Raw genomic sequence first — 20,745 nt, forward strand, 5'->3', positions numbered from 1 at the left:
TGGAGTTTCTGCCCTCCCATAGCTCACTAGAAATTCCACAGTGCTGGAGAAGTTTTGTACTAGGCTGTGAGGGATTTCATTGACCCCACTCAGTGACAGTTTTCCCTACATTTGACTTTACAGCTATCCTGATTTCCTCCATTGGAAGCACACTTAAGAAATTTTATTCTTGACTAAACTCCATTCAGGTTCTACTAAGTATTCTCCTTTATTAAAAGCTCATACATAATCCATGGAAGTAGTGATGTATTTCCTAATAATCGATGCCTTCAATTCAAGCATCACCTGAATCCTTGTTTAAATGCCTAGCTAAAAAACTTAGTGCTGCCCAAGAATTAACTGTTTTTCCAGTCAAAGCCTGATAACAATGACTGTTTTCAATGTTCTGCATGAAAACAGGAATCTAATATTTATAAGCAACAGTTATACAATGTGGTTTTTCACAAAGTCCAAAGTTTCCCTTTAGTTTTTTGGTAATTTTCACATTTAACTCCACAGAGTCTTACCACCATGAATATTCACATTCTATTATTTACTCTTTGAAATTCTCAGTCACAAATAAAAATGATGCAGTTCATACTGTACTAATTTTGCTTTTCATTAATATATTACATGAAATGTTTCCTTACAATTTTAATTAACATTTAACTTTGTTTGCCATCAACACTTGATGTGGTGTTACTTACAGAACTGGAAATAAAAATACTTTAAGCTGGAAGGGGGCTAGTTTCACTTAGTTTCTTTTAATTTTTATGGTAAATTATCACTCCCAAGTTTCTCATGATTGTATATCCAATATTGAGTGGTTATAGTTGTTTGGCTTTTCACAACAAACTAGAAGTATTATGAAAAGTTTAGTTCATAATTTGCTGTTGTTTTTGCTTTATATACTCAGTCAGCTGTGATTACCAAAGTGAAAAAGTAAATAAAAATTTACATAATCAATTATTATGGCACTTAACATGCTGGATCATTCAGTGCTATGGCACAGATTAGGGGTGATGTCATTTTTTTTTAAGAAATGTTTTCTCACTTCTGTTGTTGCATTGCCTACGACTTTTCTTCTTCATATCTATGAGAATATTCTATGACCAAACATCACTATTAAAACTCCAGCATTGCTAAATTCAGGTTTAAGTTTGTTACATGAATTAAATATCTTTGATTTTGTGTAATTTTCGTATACATATTTGCACATTAATGTTCCTGTTTCCTTACAGTCTTTAACTGTGGATCTTCATTTACACAGATTGTCCCGTTTTTCTCAAACTTCCTTTCTCTTAATTAATTTTTCTTGTCTAAACTCATTAAAATCCTTGTATTATGTTCTACAAAAATCTGTCACTAATATGTTCAATTTTATAAGTATACTTTTAATGTGTTTTGAAGTTTTAATTTCCCTTTAAATTTCCCTAACTGAATTTTAAAACAGTTTTGAAACATATTACATCATTTTGGGTCCGTAAAGATACACCATCTTTTTTTGAAATTACTCTTTTATGGCATGGCATTATTTCATTGGCTATGATTTTTAAATTTGAAAATGTATCAAAATGAAGTTTGTTTTTCTGAAAATTTTAAGTTTTTATATTTATTTGGTAGTTATTACTTCTATTCTCATATCAATATATCTCCTAGATTGAGAGGTGTTCTCAGGACAACAGATTCCTAAAAACAATATTAATGTCTTTATGAATTAGTGCTCTAGTTTTCAAGAAATGTAAACCATGATTCAGATCTAGTCCTGTGAAAGGAATTTCTTAAATTATTTCATTTGAGATTTAGTTCCCATTAGCCAACAACATTTCAATCATAAAACTCAAGAACAATCTGAGAAGATAGTATCACACTTTAGTGAATGACTTACACAAATATTTTTAAACATTGAACTTAGTGCTATTCCATATATAATTATAACTCATGAAATTTCATTATGCAGTAACACATAAAATGTGAGCTTTTGGGACTGACTATCTCTGAACACAATAGTTATATAAATATTCTCGTTTATTACTTTATTTTTTTTTTTTTTGTCTTTTTCTTTTTTATTGGTACCGGGGATCGAACTCACGACTGCCTGCTTGCAAGACAGACTCTTATGCCGCTGAGCTAAATCCCCAGCCTATTGCTTTATTTTTATGATATTTTTTCTACTTTGTTTTTCAGATACTTGTCTTTATCATTTCATATACATAAATAAAATTTATGAAAATTTTATTTTTTAAATGTCATCCTTAGCTATACTACAAATAAATGAATTAGTTACTTTAAAAATTTGAAATATTGTACTTTAATTTGTATTCAATGTAAAATTCTTTCTGACTTTCCTTTGTTCATATACCTTGTACATGATTGACCTTAGAATGTTAGTTTCTAATAACTTGGAAGGTATTTCCAAATATTTTTATTTTAATTTATTTCTAATTATTTTTAGCTAGTAAAAGAAATGAAATGTACTACTCAGAACTGTAAATTTCAACTTAATAAATCTTGGCTTATACCATTGTAGAATATCTTGATAATGTTGATGTGCACTTTAAAATGTCATTTGGTGGGTAAGTTGAGATTCCATATTCTTACTGACTTTCTGTCTGACTGATTTAATAGTTTTAACAAAGATAAAGAATCACCAGTTGTTATTGTTACTATCGGTAACAGTAATTGAACTCACAACCTTATACTTGCCATGCAAGCACTGTGCCACTAAGGTATATCCCCAGCTCCAGTCGTGCTTGTGGGTTTCTTTACCATGTTTTGATGAGTAAACCATGTCTGCCAAAGGATATTTCTATGGAGTATTTCTTCAAATATGTGATTACATGGAAAAACTATTTTTGCTGATGTCATTAGTGTAAGCATGTTGAGATAATATCATCCTGGATTACTTGTTTTGGAACTGAAATCAAAGTCCAATGTCCCATTAATGGACACAGAGGGTAATTGACACAGATATATAAGAAATCAGAACATGAGGAAACACAAGCATAGAATGAAATTATGTTTCCATAAGTCAAAGAAAACTGTGAATCACCAGAATATGGAAAATTTAAGAAAATTTTGAATGTATGATGTAACTTTCCTCACATTTTTGCCATAATTATATCAACTTTTTTCTTTTTACATTGAAGTAGGTATATTAGTTGTTTTTACTTACAAATTGCTTATGATACATGAGGCTACCTCTTCATATGCTTATTCTCTATTTGTGCATCTGAATTGGTGGAATGTCTATTCAGATATTTTGCTTAGTTTTAAATTGGTTTATTTTACTATTCAAAGTATTAAGAATTTTTTGCTTATTTAAAATATACATCTAACATCAGATATGTGATTTGCAAAGATTTCTTCCATTGTGGCTTCTTTTTGATTCTCATAAGTGGCATTCATTTATGACATACTTGTTTATACGAATTGAAGTACTTTTATTAATTATCTCACAGATAGCATAAATATGTATCTCTATTGTTTCTTGTCACATCAGAGCTTTTCATTGTCATGTTCACATCATGCTATTCATGATAGAGGCTTCTACATCTGGTAAAATTAAATAATTTCAGTATAAAAATCATTAATAGTTATTATGTAAGCATAATATTATATATTATTTCTTATATAGTATTTGAATCTTCAAACGGAAGCTAAGAATGGAAAATAAGTTATTGGTATTGGTGGAAAATATTTTTCTTACTATGTGGCTTATATTTATATACTATTCCCAAATTACTTGTCAAAGTACTATAAAGTTATAAATCTTGTAATATATCGACTTAGAAATTATTTAATTTTAATAAATTGCTATACTTATTCATGAAGCAGTAAATAATTAGCATTTCAACAATCATATTTTATTTGAAAATTAACTAAGAAGACATACAAATAAAATTTTTATACTGTGTCACTTTTGTCTCTGTGGAATTATCTATATTATAATTTTCCATGTTTACCTCTTTCTTCCTAAAGTTGCCTGATATTCTAATAAGGTTAGCTATGTAAATCATACAAAATGCAATCCTGTTAATACATTATTAAAACATAAGTTGGATTATACACAAAAGTAAATATTTGATATGTTGTTACTTTTTGAGTAATCAAAGGAACATAAATTAGAATGGTAAATGGTAAACTCTAGTCAATGAAATGATTAAAAATGAGATACATATAAATCATATCCTTAATCTCTTCAAACTTAATAATAATTCAGAAAAAAATTTTAAATCTATTTTAGATTCAGAGTAATTTTTATTGAAGAATTGTGCTAGCTATGTTTGTGATCATCCATGATAGAAAGCAATCAAATATATGCTTATGTCACATTTAAAATGAAATGTACGCTTGGTCAAGTAGTCATATATGATTAAATTTTACTTTTATAAGTTCTATATTATCTCTATAAAACCAAGTATCACTTACACATAAAATTTCTGTTATGTGTAATTAACATAATCCATAAAAAGATAAACCTTCACAGCAATGTGGGTTCCAAATTTTCGAAGAGTTTAGATGTTGGGTCAATAAATAACATAGAATAGTACACATGGAATTGTAATGACATAGTAACATGGAGATGGTGCAAAAACAAATGATGTGATGGGATGCATAATTTTTGTTTTTTTATTTTAATTATTTATTTATTTATTTACTTGTTTTGGTACTGGGGATCAAGCTACTGACTGTGCACTTGCAAGGCAGGCATTTACGGCGCTGAGCTAAATCCCCAGCCCCAAGGATGCATACTTTTTAAAATCTCGTTTTAGTCTTCATGAAATTTAGTACCATTGATTGGGAATGGAACTTATAATCTTTGACTAGTAAATAAAATTATGCAATGATGACAGTATATATGAGAATATCTCTCAATAATTTAATTTATTTTTAGTATTATTTTCTGCGTTTGAAGAAATATACTGCTGAAACACTGATGCCACGTTAAATGGATTCTAGAAATTGTGTGGAAAACAGGATTGTTCTCCGTTGCTGGTGGAGAAGTAATATAAGTATTATGAGAATCACTATAGAGATTTTTCAAAAATCTGAAGATAGATCTTCCACTTAATTCAGATATTGTCAATCTAGAATTCTTCTGCGAAGCTTTAAAACAACATTTTACCAAGTGACATGTGTTTATAGCTGCAGAATTCAAAATAGCTAATTATGGAATTAACTGTTAAGTCCATCAAAAGATGAATGAAAAATGAAAATTTGATATATGTAAAAAGGGATACATTCAGCCACAAAAAGTATAATTGAAGTCATTTGTGGGAAATGAATGGGTCTTGTGACTGAAATACCAGCTGAAATAAACCAGATGGAAAAACCAGACATGATTTATTTTACACCAAAACCATGAAATTTAAATGAAGAACAAAACAAAAGATATCATAAAAAGAAAGATACACTTTGTGGAAATAAGACAGTTGTCTGAATAAAGTAAAAAAAGGAAGTGGAAATAAAAGCAGTAAAGGTGTGGTAGAATATGGTACCAATTTCCAAGAATGGGTGTAATTATTATTTATGCTAAACATATGCCAACCACCAAAAGACATTCAAATTCATGTAAAGGCATTTTAAATAGTAATACATCCCAAAAATCTCTTAATCAAAAAGGCATTCATTTCAGCCAGTGTATCTCAACATCATCTGTGGCCTTGTATTTGGATTCTTACTGAGGATAGTTCAGGATAGTATTAAATATTACATATTTGGTTATCTATAATGTACCTATTTATCTTTCTGTCTTGTACTATTAACTTTCTCACTCTGCCATACTTCTCATTTACATATTTTCAGCTACATTTGATTTTTTCCTAATTTTTAGAAATGACAAATATTTTGCTATAATTCTCTATGATTTACAAAAACTTCTCTCATGAAAGTTGAGTTTTATTCACTTTACTGAGTAACTTGCTTTTTTTCAATACACCTGAAGATAGTGGCACTATCTAAAATTAAGTGCTGAGATTCACTTTAGTGTTTCAGTTTTGTGTGAGATAATTACTTTATATTGTGTTTCCTTTAAATTAAGATTCTTTTTTATTTTTCATCAGTAAATTTTTGTTGGACAGATTTTATACCAATACTAATTAAAGTTCTGGCTAGAACCATCCTGAAACATACATGATGGATAATGATACTAAGTTTCTGTACGTAAACAAGTGAACCATGACATTGAAATCTTTCCAAATTAACATAAAACAAGCACAGATTTGGAGGCAGATGAACTTTTGCTTTTTTAACAGTCACTAACCACTAAAAGTAAGATCACACATGTATGTTCTATATCACAGCTATTCTCTAAATAACCTGAATATAGACCTGAGATACAAAAGAATATGTACAGGTAAGCATGACTATGAATGCATTTTCTTTCATCCATTTTTTTTTTTTTTTGCAATGCAAACATTAATTTAAACTTTGTCTCTGAAGCTTAAGGTAAAAATGCATGGAATTTTCATCTTAAAATCTCATTATCCCAAGGTTAATTATCAGAGAGCTTGTGTATACGATTTTTCTAAATTCCAAGCATAGCCCTTACAAGATTAATGCTCTGTGTACCAAGGCTTGTCTGTATGGGTATATTCCTAACTTATGTTAAACTAGATATTCTCTGTTTTAGCTGCTGAGAGAATATGCCTTACAACATTGTATTTATATATTTCATACACATACATTTGTTTCAAAATAATAAACTTATCTAGATATCAAGTATAGTTAGGATATTTCACTTGCATCTTTTAATGGTGAATGCAAGTTTGAATATCATTACTAAATACAACACATTTATTATCAAACTATTGACTTTTGGATTCTTATTTTAATTATTCTAGTGGTTTTATGTTTTCTTATGTACATCCTTAATATCTATCTGAATTTAATGTATCAGTTAAAACTTTACAGAATCTCCACACAGAAGAAATTGCTGTTCTGTGAATTTTATGATACAGAAAACTGAGTATAAAAGGTATGATTGAAAACATGATTAATAGTTTAATTTTTAGAAATTGCAAAATACACATTGACATTAACCTTCCTCAGAATATTGTCTGCCTTTGAGGATAATTAATTTTATCATTCTTGTCATTTTCTGATCAGTTCTGGAAATTTTCATTCATATATAGTTTCAACCATACTGTTGTGGTTGCCTTGATATCCTGAAATGGTTCAAAACACTTTTCATCATCATTTTGACCTTGGAAGAGAGAGGTATCATAATGCCAGGTTGGGTTACTAAGACAGATGTAGGAACACAATAACATTATTAAGTTTTGTTTTAACCAGAGATGGAATGTCAATTCTCGTGCACGACATGCAGACGCTTATATGACTGAGCTAAATCCCTGGCCCTGTGTTTTGTATTCACATAGCCTTGGCATGATCATTCAGTGTATGGTTTAACACAACTCAGAAAGATACTCATGAACTAAGATCCCCAGCTCTGCTTCAAAAAGTGACAAGAATGAAGGAGTAAATATGTTCAAGTATTTTGAGAGGAATTAATAACAATATTTATATTTTGATCATTTTCTTTATTCAAATATTCACCATGTATTTCAATCACACCTGGTTTTTATGCTACATCTCTGAAGAAAGAATAAAATGACTACTTCTGTTTTCCTCAACATAATAATCTCTTTCATCTATCTTCTCAGGAGAGTGATGGGGAACAGCGTACATATAGGGCATGTGTTGAAAGAAGTGTGATCACTTCCTTCAGTAAAATCCAGTACAGAGATCAAAAGTGTAAAATTTAAAGCCTCATGAAACCCACAGTGTTAGAGATTTCACAATCACTACATCTTTCATGTCAGTTGATACAGAGTTTAGTAGATATATTACTGGTCACATTCACAATTTATATGCCAAATTTTTACTTAATGAAATATGTTTCTATTAAAAATGAAAACCATATGTGTGTGTGTGTGTGTGTGTGTGTGTGTGTGTGTGTGTGTGTGTGTAATTATATAGGACAAATGTTGATATACAAAATTGTGGCAGTTTTAAATACATTATTAAGGTCTCGAAAATAAATGATATTTCTTAAAATAAGAGTAAATATTTAAAAAGGAGGAAAATCAATAGTTTTTAATACGTTTCATAATCTTAATTAAAATAGTAGGGAAGTATTTTCTGAATGAAAATGGCTAAGAAATGAATAATAACATAAACTAAAAATGAGACATATATAATATTAACAAAACTATTTAAGAATGAAAAGTATCATGATCATAGTTGAATGGACACACTGCGGCCTACACAAAGGAACTAAGAATTTGGAGAAAGTAGATAACTTCAATTTGCACATATAACTTCAGTTTTCACATATTGATTTTGATTGAGCTACAAAGTATTCATTTGGAATTTAAAAATATAACAAAAACTATTCTTATAGATTTAAATGCAAAGTGAAGGAAAGAATAAGAAAGGCTCACTTCATCCTCAATGTTTTTCTGTATCTTAGGAAGATAAAGAAAAATACATAATATTCATGATAGGAAAGGTGCTGTTGCTCAGTTTTGCAGGTGTAATTCTTAGAATTAATTATCTCTGGCAAACAAGAGAATTGTGAAATGAATCTTCTCACTGTGTGATGATACTTGTCACTGATTTTTATGAGCTAATTTGTTAAAATGTCTGAAAGAGGAATGGTTATGAGTAATAGTACTGAATAGTAAAGTCTCAGCTCCACGTTTACTCTCTGGAAAAATTAGTCAAGTTGGTTAAGCAATTTAGAGATAAGTTTTCCATTACAAATGGCATTTAAAATGTATTTCTGAAATAATACCTAAAATCTTGTAAAAATATCATGAGGTGATTAATGTAAAATAATTTATAACATATTTGTTTTGTATTATAAATAATTATAATGCTTCAGAAACAATATGTTCATAAAGGTCTAAACTTATTCCATTAATTTAATTGTTGCAAAGCATTACACATATTTGGAGGTTTTCAAGTTGCTGTCTCTGATTAAAAATGTTCAGTGTCATTAGAAATCAGGAAAATGCAAATCAAACAAAAAAAAACATAACATATTTTGGTGAGGATATCAAGAAAATGAATCCTTATACACTGGGAATATCGGGGACTGGGGATTTAGCTCAGCAGCATGAGCACCTGCCTTGCAAGCAGGCAGTTGTGAGTTTGATCCCCGATACTAATAAAAAGGAAAAAAGACAAAAGAAAGAAAGAAAGAAAGAAAGAAAGAAAGAAAGAAAGAAAGAAAGAAAGAAAGAAAGAAAGAAAGAAAGAAAGAAAGAAAGAAAGAAAATACATTGGGAAAATCAATTAGAACAATCAACACTATGGAAAAATACAGCGATATGACTAAAACTAAGAATAGAACTATAAACTTTGTCTAACTGCCCTACTGGGTATATAGTCAAAGGAAATAAAGTAAAAAATATAAAAGAGATACTTCCAGGTCTAAGTTTATTGCAGTACTTTCCATGATAGCTAAAATATGGAATTAACCTCAGTATCTGTCACCAGATAATAATATCTAACTACATTGTCACACACACACACACACACACACACACACACACGCACACGCACACGCACACGCACACGCACACACACACACACACACACACACACACACATGCCTGTGTTTTATTATAATTATCTTCTGTAATGTGCACCAAATTTGATGAACTGGAAGACATTTTAAATGAAATAAAGCAAACACAAAAAGATCAATATCAGGAGATATCTTTCTTCTGTAGAAATTCAAATATATAAATAAGGGAAAAGTTGACTTAAATGTACCAGGAATAGTAGGATTAGGAAATTGTAGGGTTTGGGGAGAGAAAGAATTTGGATAAAGTGGAAAGGTATATATTCATGTGTAGAGCTATGTCTCAATGATAAATACTATTTATTTGTACAATAATTTTTAAAAAAAATTCCATTGCCCTGCTAGCTCACTTAGTAGAAAATGAGATTGCTAAATATCCTATAAAACATAAAATATGTGTGTGAATCTAACATTAATAAGTATAAGCTTATTTTACATTGATATACAGAAAAGTATCCATTTGCATTACCTACTAGTTTATTTCTTCTCACTTTTAAATTGAGAATTATTTTTTTTTACATTTTTCATAAGCCCAAGAAAATATATATATAGTTGATGGAATATAACTACACTCTTCCCCCAAATTCTTATGCTGAATCCCTAAACATTTATGCTGTAGTCAGGAGTTAAAAGGAAAACAGTTTCATACAGAACACAAATTTATATTGTTTTATAATGTTCACCCAGAGTTAAATTCAACAAAGTGAAGGAAATCTGTCCACAACTCTAAAGACCTAGAAAATCTACTCAAGGGCTTCAATTCCACAGTAATGTCCCACATAAGTCCAGCTGAATACCTAGAACTCATGGCAACGCCTTCCACAAGTCCAGCTGGGTGTCGAGAGCCCGAAACAAAGACTCATGCAAGTCTGTTTTATGTATCTGCATTGAGAAGGCCCAAAGGTCATATATATTACCTAACATCTTGTATCTATGGTCCATCTAGTCACACTCCTAGCAGTCTAAGTTGGCAAATCAGGGTTATTAGTCAAAGTGCATATTTGTCAACTTCACACAAGAGCACATCTTACGTCATATTTAAAGGCCCAATAGAGACAATAATTGTTGTAATTCACCTTATATAATAAAATTATCCTTCATGTAATTGGCAATGAAACAATCCATTTACCCAAGTCTCACTGATTTTAACATTTTTTCCAATGATCATATCTTACTGACTTTGAAACTCACGACAAACTCTTAACTGTAAACATCTAAAACACACTACTGGACCAATATATGATGGCACAGGATAAACATTTCCAATCAGAAAGGGAGATATCCATGGCCAGAAAGAATCAAAATAAGGAAAACAAAACAAGAGAAAGCAGACTTTTTTCTCAAAGGAAAATTCACACTTCTACACCATTCGGGCTGTGATGGGCAGGATATTGTTAGTTTCTAAAATATCCACAAGGCACCTTTCTTCTTGTCTCTGAAGAAACACTTCATTTTTTATAATAGTAGTAATCTCACTCACAATCACAACTCCCTTATTCCTAAATGTACATATGGTTCTTTGTGGGCCAAAATAAAAGTTTTCAAAAATTTTGCTTCATCATTTTGCCAGTGGAGTCATTTTTCCTTAACTGAACCTCCTGATCCTGTCCGCTACTCTCTATATTTCTGTCACAATTCTCATCTTCTGAGTCTTGTCTAGAGTCATTCATCAGGCTCTGCTTACTGTATTCTAAGGTTTTTATTTTCTGTATCTCCCAATTTGTACAAAACTCTTCAAACAAACCATTCCCAAGTACTTCTAAACTATATGGTCATATACAGTCACAGCAAGAACTCCATACCTGATGCCGATATTTTCTGTTGCTTTACAACAGACATTAAAAGATGTTAAATTTAATTCACTCATAGTTTGGAGATTCAGTTCATATATATTACACTGGCTCTTAACAAAACATCATGGTGGGAAACAGTGGCTGAGAAAAATGCTTAGTTCATCATTGTTGGGAAACACGGCACAGCAACAATAACATGAATAGGCAAGCTACCAGACACAGTAACCAAGGTCATGCTTCCTTTTAATAACCTAAGATGGCTCATGAAAGTTATGCAAAGCAGTAAAATAACACCAAAACATAAACTATATATTGTGCCTTGTTTTACATGTTGCAGTAACTATGCAATAATGCAAAATTAAATTCAATCAAAATTGATTATCTATGTATTTAAATCTTTGAACTAATAATGAATCTGCAGAAAGCTACATGAAAAATTCTATTTATTCAGAAAAATCTTCTTTTAAAAATAAATGCAAAGAGCCTATATACTGATATTATATTATATAGATAGAGATATTGGTAGATAATGAGGAAACCTAAATTAAAATGAGAGTTGCATTGTACTTATGGATTTAAAGATTCATTATTAGAGTAATGTCAATTACTCACAGATTAATACATAAATTAATAATTTATAATTTTATAAATAATATCTTTACAAAAATACGACTTACAATTCTTAGCAATATACAAACAAAATTTGCTAGGGTTTTTTTTTTTTTTTTAAACTACACACGTTTACAATATATATGGAAAGTCACATTCTTGAATAACTGGAACATTCTTGACAGAAATCAAAAATGGAAGATATCACTACCCTAGTAATTTGAGCTATTGGTATATTTACAATAATCAATAGATTATGACATCAACAGAGCAAAAAACAATTTTATACAATGTAACCAAATAATGAACCTAGATATACTTTACCAAGATGGATTTTTGATATAAGTGTTGTTATTGAACTAAGTATTATAGTTTCAAAAAATGGTTCTGGACTAATTAGAGACCATTGGAGGGAGTCAGGGAATAACCTCGACTTGATCTTCACACTTGGTGTAAAGCAGATCTCATAAATCAGTCATAGACAAGATAAAAGATAAATTTTGGATAAGTATAATGTGTGAGAAAATCTTTGGAGTCTAAATGTAAGTAAAATATTTCTAAGCTTTATACTAAAAGGATGAACAATATATGTAAAGTTGATATATTGAATCGTAATAAATGCAAAATTGTTTTGAGAAAGAGAAGTGAGGAATAACAAAATGAGGATTATTACAAGTTATATATGTGAGAAAAGATTTGCACTTGGAACATAAAAGCAACTCTCAAAATTGACTAATAAAGTGACTTAAAAGCGAACAGTTACATTTCAGTGAGGAGGAACTCAGCTGGTAAAATAAGTAGAGAAAAGAATTTACGTATCATCTGTGAGAAAAATATTTGTTAATCTATGAGTTAAATAATTTTAATCATAGGTTAATAAAATCTATTCAAAAAGTGTCATTTCTAAATAGCAGCAAGAATGATGGAAAATGATAACGCATACATTAATAATGAGAATGTGAAATGGTTTGGCTCCTCTGGGAAACAGTTTGGTAGTTTCATATAAATCCAGGCCTACATTTAGTATGCATCTCAGCAATTGTAGTACCCAAAATCTCTCCATGTAAAATGAAAACATAAATTAACAGGAGACTATTTGTACTAATGTCCATGATACTTTTTCATTAACTAAAAGATGGCATCACCAGTAAAAAAAAACAAACCTTTGGTCACATAGCAACTTGTATGAATCTTCAAGGAAATGTTTAATTTTAAAAAAAATTTGATATAAACATTTTACACAGTGTAGTATCTCCTTTATATACTTTTGAAATGACATATTAAAATTGGGAAATAGATTAGTGTTTGGTAAGAACAGCCAAGTACTACTTATGGGACGGATCTTTAAGCGAACTGGAAATAGAATCAGGTATAAAAGGGAAAATATGGAACAGTAATTACTAAAGGACTCCTCTGCATCATTTCTGTGGTGACTGTGTTACTGGTTAGTGGAGGTTCTTGCTTCAGTGATGATGGAAATTAAAGTTGGGTCAATAAGCACAAATTAAACACCTTTCATTATAAATTAAAAGCAAGTTATATAGGACCTCAATTACAAGAGCTGTAAATTAAAGGTTGTACAGCTCTGATAAAGATTGAACAGACCCTTAATAACAACTACTAACCAATTCTATGGAGTAGTGTGATCTGCTGAGGCTTGATTGATTATTAGCTAAGTCCTAGTTTCAAGCTTGAGGACCATTTCAGTTCCCATGAAGTAATTGTTTGAGGAAGTAGTTGTTTCTTCTCATGGCAAAACTGCTTCCAATTGCGGAAGTGATCTTGCCAAAAGGTCGTCTTTGAGGCTTCACTTTTCCTAGAATGCAAAAGAACTATAGGCTCAGGATAATGCTGGAGACTTTGGTAATAGCCCAGAAAGGTCTAGAACTGAAAGCTGTAAATTCGTTAGTCAAACATCCTTGCAAATCGTAAAAACAATTTTACTTACCATTACATTGCTGACTTCAGTCTTGGAGAGGATCAAGATAAGTAAGGTAAATTTTGGACTAATAATTTTCATATTAGATGTTTTTTTTTTTTGTTTTGTTTTTTTATTTAAGGAGAAAAGAAAAGAAAGAAAAAAAAACAGTGAAGGGGTACAAGTTATACAGATTTACAGAAGAAAAAAATACGCAGTAGGAAATCACTAGTTAATGGATTACATATTGCCATCTTAGAAATAATTGTTCAAGTCACAAAATTAAAGCTTGTAGAGTGGACATTCCAACAATGATACTGCAAACAGTTCTGTTCAATGATCCAAAAAAACTCTGTGATATCATTTTCTATCTTACACATTTAAATATACATGCAGTTATATAGTTTAGAGCACTTTCTTTTCCTCTCTTTTGTACAGTGACTATTACACATTTTGGGTTTCATTGCTCCCACGGTTCTTATTGCTTTTTTGGAAGAGAGTAAAACCAAATGTGACATAACAGAACAGAATCGGTCAAGTCAAAAGGGTGGACATAATAGATAATATAAAAACATAATACAAGGTGATCAACAATGGTTACCATAATGCCTCCCGCTATTTCTAATAGAATTGCCTATATCATTAGTTGTAATACAATTGAACAAAACCGTAAAGAATAAAACCGACAAAATCAAAACATTGGAGATATTGTAGGTCTTCAAAAGTAGATAAAAGTCAACGAGAATGGGCGTTATAATGAATCTCATTATCTTCTCAGCTGATGCCTAAACTTTCGAACCTGATACTATCCAGCAAAACAGAATAGAGGAACCTCAGTCAAAAACAAGATGGTGAGAGTAATACAGGGCTTCAAATTGAGATAATAGAAAGTCAAAGTGGGTTACTATATTATATCCTGCTATATTTTTCCCTTTAATTAAATGGATAAAAATAAAAAAGTAAATAATGGAGTGGAGATTGAGAAAAAAGAGGGCATAACAGCGAAACAGGGCAGATCAAAACATAACCATTTAAGCAGAATAGTGTTTCACCACCAGATAATCCTGACCCAAAAATAGTTACCATATTGACTCCATCCCTGAAGTCCTTGAGTACAACTTTATATACTGTAGCATTAAGTATATCAAAACAATGTAAAACCATTTAAGAGAATGACAGCATTATAGAGTATTTAGAATCGACTAACAGAAAATGAACAATGGTCTCTGTATAATCTCCTTGTCTTTAAAAGGTTTTTGCTTATACTATCGTACATAACAAAATCCAATAAGATACAACCTGTTTAGACCATTGGAGACAGAAGAACAAAAGCTAGATGAGACTTCAAAACAAGATGGTACTAAATCAGCATTACCTATTAAGATGTCATTTTCTCCAAAAAAAGCTGTTCCTATCATCCAATCTTCTCTGTCTCATTTCTGTTGAGCTCTTTTTCTGTCAGTAGCTGTCAGTTTGTCTTCTTCATTTTGTTCTCTGCTCCATTCGTTGTGGCCTCCCCGCCACTATTTCTGGGTTCTTTGTATTTTTCTTTTTTTAGAATATCCTGCAATACCTTCTGTAGGGTTGAATTGGTGGTTGCAAATTCCCCCAGTTCCTCTTTATCCTGGAAGCACCTCGTTTTTCCATCAATTTCCAGGGACAGTTGTGCAGGATATCTCAATCTTGGCTGGAGATTATTATCTTTCAAAGCTTGAATTATTTCTCCCCATGCTCTTCGTGATTTGATGGTTTGTGAAGAGAAATCTGCTGTAATTCTGATGGGTATTCCCTTGTAAGTGATCTGTTTCTTGTCTCTTACAGCTTTTAATATTCTGTTCTTGTATTGAATTTCTGGAATTTTTATTATTATATGCCTGGGTGTTTCTCTGTTAGGGTTGTAGGTAGCTGGGGTCCTGTATGCCTCATACATCTGAGTATCTTTACCTTTTGCTAAATTAGGAAAATTCTCCTGGATTATTTCTGTGAGTAGCTTTTGTAGTTCACTTGTTTGTGTCCCTACTTCTTCTTTTATGTTCTTAATCCTTAAGTTATGGCTCCTCTTATCATCTTCTTGTCTTTGTATTATTGCTGTGTGTTTCTTTGTTATTTTTAAGAAGTTTTTCATTTCATTCTCCCATGTTTCAAGTCTGCCCTCCAATTCAGATAGTCTGTCCTTAGTTTCTTTCAAGCTGTTATGCCAGTCTTGGATAGATTTCTTAATTTCTTGATAGTCCCTTTGAACCTGCTTCACATACTCAATGCTTTCTCTGTTTTCTCCATCAAGCAATTCTCCCCTCTTTTTCTGTTCTTCCATTCCACCATCTGCTTTTTCCTGGGTGGTGCTTAGCATTTCTCTAACTATTCTGCATACTTCTAGCTTCAGGTCATTGATAACTTCATTCCTGAATTGGTCTATGAGGCTCTCTATATGGTGCTTAATGTATATTGGTGCGGTGTCCACTATTGCCTGATTCTCAGGATTGGGGGCCGAGGAGCCTTTTTTGTTGCTTCCCTTCCCCATATTTTCTGTTCCTTATAAAATGCAATCTTACATAGGAGGCCCGGCTTCCCTGCCTGTCAGCCACAGCCTGATCAAATTGCGCTGGCTAGTTGTTCCCGCCCACCGCTGCGCACCAGGGAGTCGCGGAGGAGGCAGCCTACGTGGGAGTCAGTCGCTCCTCCGGGCCACCGTCAGGCTCTGGGATCTGGGTTAGGCCAGCCTAGGGAGTCCGCCAGCAGCGTCACTCAGGCCAGGCACTTTTCACCAATCCCGTCTGAGAGGGGAATGTGTGGCTGGAGTTGCCACCGCGCCCTGCTCTTACAGGACTGCCTGAGCCCAGAAAGACCTCCGCTGGAGCCAAACTGTGGTAGGGGGTAGTTTCTCTCTCACCTCGCCACCAGTCAGTTTTCGTGTACACCTCCTTGTCCGTCCTGTTTTCGACTCCGTTCGCAGACTCCCGTTCCCAGAGCTCGGCGCGTCTCTCCTTGCCGAGCCGCTGTGGAGGCAGCCAGCCGCCGGGCAGCGGGAAACCCAAATCGCGGTTTCCAATGGCGCGGGGTCGAGCCTCCATACCGAGACTTTTCTGTTCCTATTTTAGCGCCAGGACTGTATTCTAAGTTGGATTCTCTCAGCCCAGTTCGTTCCTGAGTCAGCAGAGCATATCTCTACTGGTTCGTATCTCCTTAGCCCGCATCATTCCTGGCCTCTGAGCCGAGCCTTTCAGAGAGCCTTCAGTAGTTGCTGTTGTCTGTCCGTCATGTTCTCCCTCTGCCTAGATGTTTGTTAAAAGAAAAAGTAACATGCCTTTATGTGGAGCAGAGCAGTCAGATATGAAGTTTTAAAGTAATAAAGGACATATCAAATGAAGCCCAAGATGTCAAGGTTCATCCCACTTTTACTTACCCAATGGGGATCTGCAGGTCCAGCATCTAGATTCCTGCTACACTTTAAAATTTATATAAATTCTACATTACAACTGATGTTAAAACTGACTTATCAGGAAATTAATAGAGTACTCATATGCCTGAAGTCTAGTCAAAAGAATGAGCAAATGAAATGTGACTTTTAGAAATAAGGGATATCATGGGATATTTTTATGGTTAAGAATTGTAATATTACTATAAGTTCAATGGAAATGCATAAGGATTGTAAGCAAAAATATTATGCATTCTACTTTACATTTTAATAGGTAATTCATGACTCTGGAAAGGAAAAGCAGTGGAAATGTTGGTTGTGGGGGAAATAGTGACAACAATATTGTGATAAATTAGTGAATGTAAAGTCACCTAAATGTGATGATAGTTTTGTGTCGGGAAGGACATAGATTTGATACCTTACGGCATATAATGTTAGAACTTTCATAACATTCGTATATATATTTTTTAGTTTAAATGTATTTTGAATTTCTGGATTACATAATACAATTAACAATGGTGACTTAATGAGTTGGAAAAGAAACTAAATTAGCAACTGACAATTAATTATCAAGTACATGTTACATCTGTCAGAATGCACTCAGTATTTATGAACACTCAACAAGCATTTGACTTATTGCCATGTTAATTTTCATGGGGTTGCATATCAATATTGGTAAATATTACACTGGTGACTCCAATTTAATAATATTATAAATTACTTATAATTAAACTTAGTGACAGATGTTATAGACACAGCATTCTTAATTATCTTGAATGTAATAACGTATAATAGGAATCAAATCAAATTTAAAAACAATAATGCAAATTACCAATTATGTGCTTTATTTATTTTTAATAATTTTAATTTAATAAGTTTCTTCTAACATAGGAATTCTGAGGATTCAGTGACTGAATTTACAAGTCAGTTCTTTACTAAACAGATAAAACAAAAGCCTCACATGTGAATTCTCTTAAATAACTTTAATAGCAACATTTAGAGAAGAACCGAAGACTGACATTGTAATGAAGAGGAATCACAATAGCTGAAAAGCAGTCAAATAATTAAAAATGACATCAAAGAATAAAACCTGCTTTACTATATTCAAATTGTCTGAGTCAAACTATATGTATACAATGTTAAAACTATTGGAAAGACTTAAAACATAAAGACTCTATCAAAATAGTCTTAGAGAAACTAAAACACAAGCAAGTTTTGTGTTATAAAATAGAAAATTCTATAGTTTTTGATAAATGCAATGATTTTCTAAAATCCCAAGATCCTTGAATTCTAAAATGTAAATAAGATCCAAAATATACATCATATTAAATGATCAAAAACTGAAAACTTTTACTCTAAAATCAGGAACAAGACAAGGACATCCACTATCACAACTCCTATTCAACATAGTGCAGGAAACATTAGCAAAAGCAATAAAGAGAGAAAAATTAAAGGAATAAGGATAGAAAAGAAAAAGAGTTAAATTATATTTATTTGCAGATGACATGATACTCTACATAGAAGATTCCCCAAACTCCATTGAAAGATTTCTACCTGTAATAACCAAATTCAGTAATGCAGCTGGATACAAATTCAACACTCAAAAATCAGTAGCACACAACATACTCACTTGAGAGAGAAACAAGAGAAACCATATCCTTCGGAATAGGATAATAAAAACAAAACACTTAGAAATCAATCTAACAAAAGAAATAAAAGATGTATTCAGTAAAAATTATAATACTCTGAAAAAAAGAATGGAAGGGATCTCACCAAATGCAAAGTCATTCCCTGTTCATGGGTAGAAAGAAAAAACTTTGTGAAAATGGCCAATCCCCAAAATTGTTATACAGATTTAATACAATTCCAATTAAAATATCATTAGATACCTCACAGATTGTTGTAGTCAGGGGTTATACACAGAGAACAATTTAGATCAGGACATGGAGTTTATAATATTTTTATAATGGTCACCGGGAGTTAACACCGAAAAATGCAGGAAATTTATCCACAACACCAAAGACATAGATTATTTAGTCAAGGGTCTAAACCTCACAGCACATGTCCCACATGAGTCCAGATAAAAACCCAGAGCGCAGGACATTGCTTCCCACGAGTTCAACTGGAAGTCCAGGGCCCACAAGAAGGACTCATGCCAGTCTCTATTACAGATCCGTGCCGGGAAGACCCAAGGGTCAGCGGTGGAAGCCAGGAAGTCTATGCCAGCAGGATGAAGGAGCTGTGCTAGTGGGATGAGGGTTTTACACGGGAGCTGAGAAGTCACACTCACAACAAAGACTGGGGCTGTCCTGAAAGGCACCACAGCTGTCTTCAATGACATGGAGGCCCGGAGCTCCTCCTCCAAAAGCACAGTCAGGTACCCCGGAAGCAGCATGAGGAGCTCATCCTGGAGACCAAGCAGCACATGTCTTCCCCTCCAGAGCCTGGAAGTGATGCTCGATGTGAAGACCAAAGCTTCTCCAGGAGAACCAACAGCTCAGACAGCAACTCATAGGAGAACCCACAATGCCTCCTTAATGCCTCAACCCTCTCAACATCTCCCTTCTTCTCCACCTATTTATCCTGGCAACCCTCCTCAGGTGGAGCATCTTCTCTCAATGCATGCTGATGTAATCCAGCTGGTGTTAAGTTGACCACCAGTTCTCAAACCATAACACAGATCTAGAGAAATCATTCCTATAATTTATCTGGAACTAAAAGAGACCTAGAATAGCAAAAGGACTTCTGGGAAACAAAGGCAAGACAGGAAGTATCACAATCCCTGACTTAAAATTATATTACAAAGCTACTGAAATAAAATCAGCATGGTACTGAAAAAAAAAAAAAACCTGAAGATCAACGGATAGATTAAAAGACCAAACCACAACCACAAACACATTCAGCTACCTTATCTTTGACAAAGAGGTCAAACATATTCAATGGAAGAAAGATAGCCTCTTTAATAAGTGGTGTTGGAAAAACTGGCTTTCCATATGCCCAAAACTAGACCCATGTCTGTCACTGTGTACTAAACTAAAATCAAAATGGATCAAAGATCTAAATATTAAAACAGAAACTCTACATCTGCTTGAAGACAAAGTGGGTAGAAATATTGAAGACACAAAGGTAGGCAAAGAATACATGAACAAAAATCAAACTGCATGGGAAATACTTCGCTGAATCAAAAATTGGAATCTCATCTTATTAGAAAGTTTTTGAATGTCAAAAGAAATCTCTAACAGAATGAAAAGAAAACCATGAATTGGGAAATGATCTTATTCAACTGTCCCTCAGACAAAGGACTTTTATCTAGAAAATATATATAAATAAAAAAAAAATAAGGCCCCCAAAATTCAAAGACCCAATTGAAAAGTGGATATCTGAGATGACTACATACTTCTCAGCTGAAAAAATACAAATGGCAAATAAATTCATG

This window comes from Cavia porcellus, unplaced genomic scaffold, assembly GCF_034190915.1.
Source record: "Cavia porcellus strain 051 isolate PalLab524CR breed Dunkin Hartley unplaced genomic scaffold, mCavPor4.1 scaffold_29, whole genome shotgun sequence".
Taxonomy (NCBI): domain Eukaryota; kingdom Metazoa; phylum Chordata; class Mammalia; order Rodentia; family Caviidae; genus Cavia; species Cavia porcellus.